Genomic DNA, 13,167 nt, shown 5'->3' on the forward strand with positions numbered 1-13,167 from the left:
CGCCTGGTAGTACTTTTGAAGAAGATAATGGCTGATAGAAACGCAATTCTATGCACTCGATTGAATTGTCAAACTGACATTTCTCTTCCAAATATAACACTTCCAAGACGATGATAAAACGTAGTAACCTGCAGCTTGAAGAAATCAAATACTATTGTTAGTCAACAAAAGAAATCCTGCATTTCGATCGGCTCCTCAAAAAAAGCGTCCCTGAACCGCCATTTTCTCTCTACTTTGTTTGCAATATCTTGATGTTGTACACTAATGTGTATTTCGTCGTCTGGTACTAGTTTTGAAGAAAAATATAGGTGATAGAAATGGAATTTTATGTACTCGATTGAATTGCCAAACTGACATTTCTCTTCCAAATATAACACTTCCATGATGATTATAGAACGTAATAACCTGCATCCTGAAAAAATGGAACACTACTGTTGGTCAACCAAAAGAAATCCAGCATTCTGATCAGCTCTTGAAATAAAGAGCCCCAGAAACGCCATTTTCTCTCTACATTAATGGTTTACGAGATTTTTTATCTCGCCAGTGACCAACATTCAGGTTTGTGTGCAATTCAATGCATTCGCCAGAGACCACATTCGTACTTCAAAAGAAAAATATTTCCGTCTCTTTCCAAACAAACTTATTATTGAACCAGCAATTGATGGCAATAATTCTAAATTGCGTACATTTTTCATTACAGCAGCGATAATAACGGAATGCATAAATTAAATCATCCTTCTGCAGAAGTGATTTTGAGGGCATCGCTTTGAGGATAGCACATGCCCTAGTTTGTAATATACAGATAGACTGTCTTAAGCGCAACCAGCCTTTTAAGTGTACAAGCTATTCCATGGTTTATTGCTCGATCTATTTGAACTCCACTAGTTCGTAGCATATATTATCAAATAGAAATGAAAAGCATTAATGATCATTTGGATGCGACAGGAACTGCAAAGCCGTCTTTCTTTTAAAAACTTGCCTTCCAAGTAGAGCAAACTTTGACTAGATAGCGTATATAGATCTTGATTTTGTACACTAATGTGTACTTCGTCGAGTGGTACTAGTTTTGAAGAAAATGATAACTGATAGAAACGCAATTCTATGCACTCGATTGAATTGCCAAACTGACATTTCTCTTCCAAATATAACACTTCCATGATGATGATAAAACATAGTAATCTGCAGCCTGAAGAAATCGAATACTATTGTTGGTCAACAACAAGAAATCCTGCCTTCTGATCGTCTACTCAAATGAAGCGTCTATGATCCGCCATTTTCTCTCTACATTAATGGTTTACGAGATTTTATATCTCGCCAGTGACCAACATTCAGGTTTGTGTGCAATTCAATGCATTCGCCAGTGACCACATTCGTACTTCAAAAGAAAAATATTTCCGTCTCTTTCCAAACAAACTTATTATTGAACCAGCAATTAATGGCTATAATTCTAAATTGCGTACATTTTTCTTTACAGCAGCGACAATAACGGAATGCATAAATTAAAACATCCTTCTGCAGAAGTGATTTTGAGTGTATCGCTTTGAGGATAGCACACGCCCTAGTTTGTATTATACAGATATACTGTCTTAAGTGCAACCAACCTTTTAAGTGTACAAGCTATTCCATGGTTTATTGCTCGATCTGTTTGAACTCCACTAGTTCGTAGCATATAATATCAAATAGAAATGAAAAGCATTAATGGTCATTTGGATGCGACAGGAACTGCCGAGCCGTCTTTCTTTAAAAACTTGCCTTCCAAGTAGTGCAAACTTTGACTAGGTAGCCTATATAGATCTTGATGTTGTACTCTAATGTGTACTTCGTCGACTGGTACTAGTTTTGAAAAAAATGAGAACTGATAGAAACGCAATTCTATGCACTCGATTGAATTGCCAAACTGACAATTCTCTTTCAAATATAACACTTCCATGATGATGATAAAACATAGTAAACTGCAGCCTGAAGAAATCGAATACTATTGTTGGTCAACAAATAGAAATCTTGAATTCTGATCGTCTACTCAAAAAAAGCGTCCATGAACCGCCATTTTCTCTCTACTGACATTTCTTTCCCAAATATAACACTTCCATGATGATTATAGAACGTAGTAACCTACAGCCTAAAGAGAATCGAATACTATTGTTGGCCAACAAAAAGAAATCCTGCATTTTGATCGGCTCCTCAAAAATAGCGTCCCAGAACCGCTATTTTCCCTCTACAGTGACCAGCTTCGTACTTAAAGGGAAAAATATTTCCGTCCATTCCAACCTAACTTATTGTTGAGCCAGCATTCATGGCTTTAATTCGATATTGCGTACATTTCTTTAACACTTCCATGATGATGATAGAACGTAGTAACCTGCATCCTGAAAAAATCGAACACTACTGTTGGTCAACAAAAAGAAATCCACCATTCTGATCAGCTCCTCAAAATAGGCGTCCCAGAACCGCCATTTTCCCTCTACATCATGTTGTACGCTAATGAGTATTTCGTCGCCTGGTAGTACTTTTGAATAAGCATAAGGGTGATGGGTATACAATTATATGCCCTCGATTGAATTGACAAACTGACATTTGTCATCCAAATTTAACACTTCCATGATGATTATAGAACGTAATAACAAGTAGTCTGAAAAAATCGAACACTACAGTTGGTCAACAAAAAGAAATCCACCAATCTGATCATCTTCTCCAAATAAGCGCCCCCAGAACCGCCATTTTCCCTTTACTACATCTTGTACGCTAATGAGTATTTCGTCGGCTGGTATTGCTTTTGAAGAAGCATATGGGTGATAGGCATACAATTATATGCCCCCGATTGAATTGTCAAACTGACATTTCTCTTCCAAATCTAACACTTCCATGATGATTATCGAACGTAGTAACCTGCATCCTCAAAAAAATCGAACACTTCTGTTGGTCTAGAAAAGGAAATCCAGCATTCTGATCAGCTGCTAAAAATAGGCGTCTCAAAACCGCTATTATCCCTCTACATTCCTGGTTCACGAGATTGTACAACACGCCAGTGACCAACATTCAGGTATGTGTGCAATTCAATGTATTCGCCAGTGACCAGCTTTGTAGTTCTAGGGAAAAAAATTTCCGTCCATTCCAACCTAACTTATTGTTGAGCCAGCATTCATGGCTTTAATTCGATATTGCGTACATTTCTCTAACACTTCCATGATGATGATAGAACTAGTAACATGCATCCTGAAAAAAATCGAATACTATTGTTGGTCAACAAATAGAAATCCTGTATTCTGATCGTCTACTCAAAAAAAGCGTCCATGAACCGCCATTTTCTCTCTACTGACATTTCTTTTCCAAATATAACACTTCTATGATGATTATAGAACGTAGTAACCTACAGCCTGAAGTGAATCGAATACTTTTGTTGGCCAACAAAAACAAATCCTGCATTTTGATCGGCTCCTCAAAAAAAGCGTCCCAGAACCGCCATTTTCCATCTACTAATGTGTATTTCGTCGCCTGGTAGTACTTTTGAAGAAGATAATGGCTGATAGAAACGCAATTCTATGCACTCGATTGAATTGTTAAACTGACATTTCTCTTCCAAATATAACACTTCCAAGACGATGATAAAACGTAGAAACCTGCAGCTTGAAGAAATCAAATACTATTGTTAGTCAACAAAAGAAATCCTGCATTTCGATCGGCTCCTCAAAAAAAGCGTCCCTGAACCGCCATTTTCTCTCTACTAATCCAGCATTCTGATCAGCTGCTAAAAATAGGCGTCTCAAAACCGCTATTATCCCTCTACATTCCTGGTTCACGAGATTGTACAACACGCCAGTGACCAACATTCAGGTATGTGTGCAATTCAATGTATTCGCCAGTGACCAGCTTTGTAGTTCTAGCGAAAAAAATTTCCGTCCATTCCAACCTAACTTATTGTTGAGCCAGCATTCATGGCTTTAATTCGATATTGCGTACATTTCTCTAACACTTCCATGATGATGATAGAACTAGTAACATGCATCCTGAAAAAAATCGAATACTATTGTTGGTCAACAAATAGAAATCCTGTATTCTGATCGTCTACTCAAAAAAAGCGTCCATGAACCGCCATTTTCTCTCTACTGACATTTCTTTTCCAAATATAACACTTCTATGATGATTATAGAACGTAGTAACCTACAGCCTGAAGTGAATCGAATACTTTTGTTGGCCAACAAAAACAAATCCTGCATTTTGATCGGCTCCTCAAAAAAAGCGTCCCAGAACCGCCATTTTCCATCTACTAATGTGTATTTCGTCGCCTGGTAGTACTTTTGAAGAAGATAATGGCTGATAGAAACGCAATTCTATGCACTCGATTGAATTGTCAAACTGACATTTCTCTTCCAAATATAACACTTCCAAGACGATGATAAAACGTAGTAACCTGCAGCTTGAAGAAATCAAATACTATTGTTAGTCAACAAAAGAAATCCTGCATTTCGATCGGCTCCTCAAAAAAAGCGTCCCTGAACCGCCATTTTCTCTCTACTTTGTTTGCAATATCTTGATGTTGTACACTAATGTGTATTTCGTCGTCTGGTACTAGTTTTGAAGAAAAATATAGGTGATAGAAATGGAATTTTATGTACTCGATTGAATTGCCAAACTGACATTTCTCTTCCAAATATAACACTTCCATGATGATTATAGAACGTAATAACCTGCATCCTGAAAAAATGGAACACTACTGTTGGTCAACCAAAAGAAATCCAGCATTCTGATCAGCTCTTGAAATAAAGAGCCCCAGAAACGCCATTTTCTCTCTACATTAATGGTTTACGAGATTTTTTATCTCGCCAGTGACCAACATTCAGGTTTGTGTGCAATTCAATGCATTCGCCAGAGACCACATTCGTACTTCAAAAGAAAAATATTTCCGTCTCTTTCCAAACAAACTTATTATTGAACCAGCAATTGATGGCAATAATTCTAAATTGCGTACATTTTTCATTACAGCAGCGATAATAACGGAATGCATAAATTAAATCATCCTTCTGCAGAAGTGATTTTGAGGGCATCGCTTTGAGGATAGCACATGCCCTAGTTTGTAATATACAGATAGACTGTCTTAAGCGCAACCAGCCTTTTAAGTGTACAAGCTATTCCATGGTTTATTGCTCGATCTATTTGAACTCCACTAGTTCGTAGCATATATTATCAAATAGAAATGAAAAGCATTAATGATCATTTGGATGCGACAGGAACTGCAAAGCCGTCTTTCTTTTAAAAACTTGCCTTCCAAGTAGAGCAAACTTTGACTAGATAGCGTATATAGATCTTGATTTTGTACACTAATGTGTACTTCGTCGAGTGGTACTAGTTTTGAAGAAAATGATAACTGATAGAAACGCAATTCTATGCACTCGATTGAATTGCCAAACTGACATTTCTCTTCCAAATATAACACTTCCATGATGATGATAAAACATAGTAATCTGCAGCCTGAAGAAATCGAATACTATTGTTGGTCAACAACAAGAAATCCTGCCTTCTGATCGTCTACTCAAATGAAGCGTCTATGATCCGCCATTTTCTCTCTACATTAATGGTTTACGAGATTTTATATCTCGCCAGTGACCAACATTCAGGTTTGTGTGCAATTCAATGCATTCGCCAGTGACCACATTCGTACTTCAAAAGAAAAATATTTCCGTCTCTTTCCAAACAAACTTATTATTGAACCAGCAATTAATGGCTATAATTCTAAATTGCGTACATTTTTCTTTACAGCAGCGACAATAACGGAATGCATAAATTAAAACATCCTTCTGCAGAAGTGATTTTGAGTGTATCGCTTTGAGGATAGCACACGCCCTAGTTTGTATTATACAGATATACTGTCTTAAGTGCAACCAACCTTTTAAGTGTACAAGCTATTCCATGGTTTATTGCTCGATCTGTTTGAACTCCACTAGTTCGTAGCATATAATATCAAATAGAAATGAAAAGCATTAATGGTCATTTGGATGCGACAGGAACTGCCGAGCCGTCTTTCTTTAAAAACTTGCCTTCCAAGTAGTGCAAACTTTGACTAGGTAGCCTATATAGATCTTGATGTTGTACTCTAATGTGTACTTCGTCGACTGGTACTAGTTTTGAAAAAAATGAGAACTGATAGAAACGCAATTCTATGCACTCGATTGAATTGCCAAACTGACAATTCTCTTTCAAATATAACACTTCCATGATGATGATAAAACATAGTAAACTGCAGCCTGAAGAAATCGAATACTATTGTTGGTCAACAAATAGAAATCTTGAATTCTGATCGTCTACTCAAAAAAAAGCGTCCATGAACCGCCATTTTCTCTCTACTGACATTTCTTTCCCAAATATAACACTTCCATGATGATTATAGAACGTAGTAACCTACAGCCTAAAGAGAATCGAATACTATTGTTGGCCAACAAAAAGAAATCCTGCATTTTGATCGGCTCCTCAAAAATAGCGTCCCAGAACCGCCATTTTCCCTCTACTATATAATATATAATATAACACTTCCATGATGATTAAAGAACGTAGTAAGCTGCAGCCTGAAGAAATCGAATACTATTGTTAGTCAACAAAAGAAATCCTGCATTTCGATCGGCTCCTCAAAAAAAGCGTCCCTGAACCGCCATTTTCTCTCTACTTTGTTTGCAATATCTTGATGTTGTACACTAATGTGTATTTCGTCGTCTGGTACTAGTTTTAAAGAAAAATATAGGTGATAGAAATGGAATTTTATGTACTCGATTGAATTGCCAAACTGACATTTCTCTTCCAAATATAACACTTCCATGATGATGATAAAACATAGTAATCTGCAGCCTGAAGAAATCGAATACTATTGTTGGTCAACAACAAGAAATCCTGCATTCTAATCGTCTACTGAAATAAAGCGTCCATTATCCGCCATTTTCTCTCTACTTTAATAGTTTACGAGATTTTATATCTCGCCAGTGACCAACATTCAGGTTTGTGTGCAATTCAATGCATTCGCCAGTGACCACATTCGTACTTCAAAAGAAAAATATTTCCGTCTCTTTCCAAACAAACTTATTATTGAACCAGCAATTAATGGCTATAATTCTAAATTGCGTACATTTTTCTTTACAGCAGCGAAAATAACGGAATGCATAAATTAAAACATCCTTCTGCAGAAGTGATTTTGAGTGTATCGCTTTGAGGATAGCACACGCCCTAGTTTGTATTATACAGATATACTGTCTTAAGTGCAACCAACCTTTTAAGTGTACAAGCTATTCCATGGTTTATTGCTCGATCTGTTTGAACTCCACTAGTTCGTAGCATATAATATCAAATAGAAATGAAAAGCATTAATGGTCATTTGGATGCGACAGGAACTGCCGAGCCGTCTTTCTTTAAAAACTTGCCTTCCAAGTAGTGCAAACTTTGACTAGGTAGCCTATATAGATCTTGATGTTGTACTCTAATGTGTACTTCGTCGACTGGTACTAGTTTTGAAAAAAATGAGAACTGATAGAAACGCAATTCTATGCACTCGATTGAATTGCCAAACTGACAATTCTCTTTCAAATATAACACTTCCATGATGATGATAAAACATAGTAAACTGCAGCCTGAAGAAATCGAATACTATTGTTGGTCAACAAATAGAAATCTTGAATTCTGATCGTCTACTCAAAAAAAAGCGTCCATGAACCGCCATTTTCTCTCTACTGACATTTCTTTCCCAAATATAACACTTCCATGATGATTATAGAACGTAGTAACCTACAGCCTAAAGAGAATCGAATACTATTGTTGGCCAACAAAAAGAAATCCTGCATTTTGATCGGCTCCTCAAAAATAGCGTCCCAGAACCGCCATTTTCCCTCTACTATATAATATATAATATAACACTTCCATGATGATTAAAGAACGTAGTAAGCTGCAGCCTGAAGAAATCGAATACTATTGTTAGTCAACAAAAGAAATCCTGCATTTCGATCGGCTCCTCAAAAAAAGCGTCCCTGAACCGCCATTTTCTCTCTACTTTGTTTGCAATATCTTGATGTTGTACACTAATGTGTATTTCGTCGTCTGGTACTAGTTTTAAAGAAAAATATAGGTGATAGAAATGGAATTTTATGTACTCGATTGAATTGCCAAACTGACATTTCTCTTCCAAATATAACACTTCCATGATGATGATAAAACATAGTAATCTGCAGCCTGAAGAAATCGAATACTATTGTTGGTCAACAACAAGAAATCCTGCATTCTAATCGTCTACTGAAATAAAGCGTCCATTATCCGCCATTTTCTCTCTACTTTAATAGTTTACGAGATTTTATATCTCGCCAGTGACCAACATTCAGGTTTGTGTGCAATTCAATGCATTCGCCAGTGACCACATTCGTACTTCAAAAGAAAAATATTTCCGTCTCTTTCCAAACAAACTTATTATTGAACCAGCAATTAATGGCTATAATTCTAAATTGCGTACATTTTTCTTTACAGCAGCGACAATAACGGAATGCATAAATTAAAACATCCTTCTGCAGAAGTGATTTTGAGTGTATCGCTTTGAGGATAGCACACGCCCTAGTTTGTATTATACAGATATACTGTCTTAAGTGCAACCAACCTTTTAAGTGTACAAGCTATTCCATGGTTTATTGCTCGATCTGTTTGAACTCCACTAGTTCGTAGCATATAATATCAAATAGAAATGAAAAGCATTAATGGTCATTTGGATGCGACAGGAACTGCCGAGCCGTCTTTCTTTAAAAACTTGCCTTCCAAGTAGTGCAAACTTTGACTAGGTAGCCTATATAGATCTTGATGTTGTACTCTAATGTGTACTTCATCGACTGGTACTAGTTTTGAAAAAAATGAGAAGTGATAGAAACGCAATTCTATGCACTCGATTGAATTGCCAAACTGACAATTCTCTTTCAAATATAACACTTCCATGATGATGATAAAACATAGTAAACTGCAGCCTGAAGAAATCGAATACTATTGTTGGTCAACAAATAGAAATCTTGAATTCTGATCGTCTACTCAAAAAAAAGCGTCCATGAACCGCCATTTTCTCTCTACTGACATTTCTTTCCCAAATATAACACTTCCATGATGATTATAGAACGTAGTAACCTACAGCCTAAAGAGAATCGAATACTATTGTTGGCCAACAAAAAGAAATCCTGCATTTTGATCGGCTCCTCAAAAATAGCGTCCCAGAACCGCCATTTTCCCTCTACTATATAATATATAATATAACACTTCCATGATGATTAAAGAACGTAGTAAGCTGCAGCCTGAAGAAATCGAATACTATTGTTAGTCAACAAAAGAAATCCTGCATTTCGATCGGCTCCTCAAAAAAAGCGTCCCTGAACCGCCATTTTCTCTCTACTTTGTTTGCAATATCTTGATGTTGTACACTAATGTGTATTTCGTCGTCTGGTACTAGTTTTAAAGAAAAATATAGGTGATAGAAATGGAATTTTATGTACTCGATTGAATTGCCAAACTGACATTTCTCTTCCAAATATAACACTTCCATGATGATGATAAAACATAGTAATCTGCAGCCTGAAGAAATCGAATACTATTGTTGGTCAACAACAAGAAATCCTGCATTCTAATCGTCTACTGAAATAAAGCGTCCATTATCCGCCATTTTCTCTCTACTTTAATAGTTTACGAGATTTTATATCTCGCCAGTGACCAACATTCAGGTTTGTGTGCAATTCAATGCATTCGCCAGTGACCACATTCGTACTTCAAAAGAAAAATATTTCCGTCTATTTCCAAACAAACTTATTATTGAACCAGCAATTAATGGCTATAATTCTAAATTGCGTACATTTTTCTTTACAGCAGCGACAATAACGGAATGCATAAATTAAAACATCCTTCTGCAGAAGTGATTTTGAGTGTATCGCTTTGAGGATAGCACACGCCCTAGTTTGTATTATACAGATATACTGTCTTAAGTGCAACCAACCTTTTAAGTGTACAAGCTATTCCATGGTTTATTGCTCGATCTGTTTGAACTCCACTAGTTCGTAGCATATAATATCAAATAGAAATGAAAAGCATTAATGGTCATTTGGATGCGACAGGAACTGCCGAGCCGTCTTTCTTTAAAAACTTGCCTTCCAAGTAGTGCAAACTTTGACTAGGTAGCCTATATAGATCTTGATGTTGTACTCTAATGTGTACTTCGTCGACTGGTACTAGTTTTGAAAAAAATGAGAACTGATAGAAACGCAATTCTATGCACTCGATTGAATTGCCAAACTGACAATTCTCTTTCAAATATAACACTTCCATGATGATGATAAAACATAGTAAACTGCAGCCTGAAGAAATCGAATACTATTGTTGGTCAACAAATAGAAATCTTGAATTCTGATCGTCTACTCAAAAAAAGCGTCCATGAACCGCCATTTTCTCTCTACTGACATTTCTTTCCCAAATATAACACTTCCATGATGATTATAGAACGTAGTAACCTACAGCCTAAAGAGAATCGAATACTATTGTTGGCCAACAAAAAGAAATCCTGCATTTTGATCGGCTCCTCAAAAATAGCGTCCAAGAACCGCCATTTTCCCTCTACATGGTTTATTGCTCGATCTATTTGAACTCCACTAGTTCGTAGCATATATTATCAAATAGAAATGAAAAGCATTAATGATCATTTGGATGCGACAGGAACTGCAAAGCCGTCTTTCTTTTAAAAACTTGCCTTCCAAGTAGAGCAAACTTTGACTAGATAGCGTATATAGATCTTGATTTTGTACACTAATGTGTACTTCGTCGAGTGGTACTAGTTTTGAAGAAAATGATAACTGATAGAAACGCAATTCTATGCACTCGATTGAATTGCCAAACTGACATTTCTCTTCCAAATATATCACTTCCATGATGATGATAAAACATAGTAATCTGCAGCCTGAAGAAATCGAATACTATTGTTGGTCAACAACAAGAAATCCTGCCTTCTGATCGTCTACTCAAATGAAGCGTCTATGATCCGCCATTTTCTCTCTACATTAATGGTTTACGAGATTTTATATCTCGCCAGTGACCAACATTCAGGTTTGTGTGCAATTCAATGCATTCGCCAGTGACCACATTCGTACTTCAAAAGAAAAATATTTCCGTCTCTTTCCAAACAAACTTATTATTGAACCAGCAATTAATGGCTATAATTCTAAATTGCGTACATTTTTCTTTACAGCAGCGACAATAACGGAATGCATAAATTAAAACATCCTTCTGCAGAAGTGATTTTGAGTGTATCGCTTTGAGGATAGCACACGCCCTAGTTTGTATTATACAGATATACTGTCTTAAGTGCAACCAACCTTTTAAGTGTACAAGCTATTCCATGGTTTATTGCTCGATCTGTTTGAACTCCACTAGTTCGTAGCATATAATATCAAATAGAAATGAAAAGCATTAATGGTCATTTGGATGCGACAGGAACTGCCGAGCCGTCTTTCTTTAAAAACTTGCCTTCCAAGTAGTGCAAACTTTGACTAGGTAGCCTATATAGATCTTGATGTTGTACTCTAATGTGTACTTCGTCGACTGGTACTAGTTTTGAAAAAAATGAGAACTGATAGAAACGCAATTCTATGCACTCGATTGAATTGCCAAACTGACAATTCTCTTTCAAATATAACACTTCCATGATGATGATAAAACATAGTAAACTGCAGCCTGAAGAAATCGAATACTATTGTTGGTCAACAAATAGAAATCTTGAATTCTGATCGTCTACTCAAAAAAAGCGTCCATGAACCGCCATTTTCTCTCTACTGACATTTCTTTCCCAAATATAACACTTCCATGATGATTATAGAACGTAGTAACCTACAGCCTAAAGAGAATCGAATACTATTGTTGGCCAACAAAAAGAAATCCTGCATTTTGATCGGCTCCTCAAAAATAGCGTCCCAGAACCGCCATTTTCCCTCTACTATATAATATATAATATAACACTTCCATGATGATTAAAGAACGTAGTAAGCTGCAGCCTGAAGAAATCGAATACTATTGTTAGTCAACAAAAGAAATCCTGCATTTCGATCGGCTCCTCAAAAAAAGCGTCCCTGAACCGCCATTTTCTCTCTACTTTGTTTGCAATATCTTGATGTTGTACACTAATGTGTATTTCGTCGTCTGGTACTAGTTTTAAAGAAAAATATAGGTGATAGAAATGGAATTTTATGTACTCGATTGAATTGCCAAACTGACATTTCTCTTCCAAATATAACACTTCCATGATGATGATAAAACATAGTAATCTGCAGCCTGAAGAAATCGAATACTATTGTTGGTCAACAACAAGAAATCCTGCATTCTAATCGTCTACTGAAATAAAGCGTCCATTATCCGCCATTTTCTCTCTACTTTAATAGTTTACGAGATTTTATATCTCGCCAGTGACCAACATTCAGGTTTGTGTGCAATTCAATGCATTCGCCAGTGACCACATTCGTACTTCAAAAGAAAAATATTTCCGTCTCTTTCCAAACAAACTTATTATTGAACCAGCAATTAATGGCTATAATTCTAAATTGCGTACATTTTTCTTTACAGCAGCGACAATAACGGAATGCATAAATTAAAACATCCTTCTGCAGAAGTGATTTTGAGTGTATCGCTTTGAGGATAGCACACGCCCTAGTTTGTATTATACAGATATACTGTCTTAAGTGCAACCAACCTTTTAAGTGTACAAGCTATTCCATGGTTTATTGCTCGATCTGTTTGAACTCCACTAGTTCGTAGCATATAATATCAAATAGAAATGAAAAGCATTAATGGTCATTTGGATGCGACAGGAACTGCCGAGCCGTCTTTCTTTAAAAACTTGCCTTCCAAGTAGTGCAAACTTTGACTAGGTAGCCTATATAGATCTTGATGTTGTACTCTAATGTGTACTTCATCGACTGGTACTAGTTTTGAAAAAAATGAGAAGTGATAGAAACGCAATTCTATGCACTCGATTGAATTGCCAAACTGACAATTCTCTTTCAAATATAACACTTCCATGATGATGATAAAACATAGTAAACTGCAGCCTGAAGAAATCGAATACTATTGTTGGTCAACAAATAGAAATCTTGAATTCTGATCGTCTACTCAAAAAAAAGCGTCCATGAACCGCCA

The sequence above is a fragment of the Rhodnius prolixus genome, unplaced genomic scaffold (assembly GCF_049639745.1).
Source record: "Rhodnius prolixus isolate KJV_2025 unplaced genomic scaffold, Rpr scaffold_20, whole genome shotgun sequence".
NCBI lineage: Eukaryota > Metazoa > Arthropoda > Insecta > Hemiptera > Reduviidae > Rhodnius > Rhodnius prolixus.